Raw genomic sequence first — 1,369 nt, 5'->3', positions numbered from 1 at the left:
GTGTGACAGGCTGGAGAAGAGCTGGATAAAGCAAAAGGAGCTTTATGCACAAGGAAAAAGCTCATTGGATGGTTTGAATTAAAGCAAACCTTATCTCTTGTAATAGTGTCTCTTTATGAAGCCCTCATCCTAATGTTGCCTCCTCATATATATTGTAAACTCTGATCAGATTAATTATTAAGAAGTTTGGGATTATCTCTCTGGATTATCTCTCTAGATTCTCTCTCTTGTTCATGATGATTCTTAAATACTCTTAAACATGATTACTACCTAATCTCTCTACAAATCTCCTTTTAATCTTCTCTAATCTACCTTTAATCTCTCAATACCTACTCTATTCTCTAAAATCATACTCTCTATCTCAAAGCCGGAGCTGGTCAGTGTTCTGAGGCAGATGGGCCAACAGGTCAAGTGGCCTCAGAAGATGAAAGCACCTGATTCCTTCCGGAACCCTGGCCATTGGTGCGACTTCCACTGCGACCACGGTCATAAAACGGTGGACTACGCCGCACTAAGGATCGAGGTAACCGAACTACTTAAGAAAGGATATCTTCGAGAGTTTCTTTCCGAGAAGGTCAAGGGCCACCTAAATAAAGAGGCACCCGGAAAGCCCACTGAAGCTATTCCCGCCTCGCCACCTCGACAGGACTGAGTCATCCATGTCATATAAGGAGGCTCATAAATTGGCGGCATAAGCCACGCGGCCGCGCGAAGAAGAGCACCTGCAACGCCAAACACAGTCTATAGGCAGCCAAACCAAAACGCCTGCTCCTGGGTACGGATGAAATAAGCTTCACGGTCAAGGAGCAAGAGAAGGTCCTAGCCCCACATCACGACGCCCTTGTCATATCGCTCACTGTAGTGAATTGCCTAGTAAAGAGGATATTGGTGGACAATGGGAGCTCCAGCAAATATCATCTTCCAAGCCGCATATGATCAAGGGTTGGAAGAAAGTGCCCTGACACGAAAAATAACCCAACTCATAGGATTCCGCGGAGAAGACAAACAGACCGCTCGAGAAGTCATCCTCTCAGTGTACGCTGAAGGGATTAATATGTCAATTAAGTTTCTTGTCGTTGACTGCCAGTCATCCTACAACATGATTCTGGGACGGCCCTGGATCCATGAAATGGGAGCCGTCCCTTCGACTCTTCACCAGATGGTGAAATTCCCTACACCCTGGGGCATAAGAGCAATCAAAGGAGAAAAAGAGAAACACCAAGGTCTTATAGCAATTACAGAACAAACCTCCAGCTCGACACACCAAAGAACCAGAGGTTGAAAAGATGGACGACGTGCCGTTGGTCGAAGTGGGTCGGACCCGCCTGATATTCCGTGTTTTTAACGGTTTTAAACTCGTTTTGGAGCA

The sequence above is a fragment of the Brassica oleracea genome, chromosome C4 (genome assembly GCF_000695525.1).
Source record: "Brassica oleracea var. oleracea cultivar TO1000 chromosome C4, BOL, whole genome shotgun sequence".
Lineage (NCBI taxonomy): Eukaryota > Viridiplantae > Streptophyta > Magnoliopsida > Brassicales > Brassicaceae > Brassica > Brassica oleracea.
The sequence above is the reverse complement of the archived record's forward strand: the minus strand, read 5'-3'. Positions refer to the sequence as shown.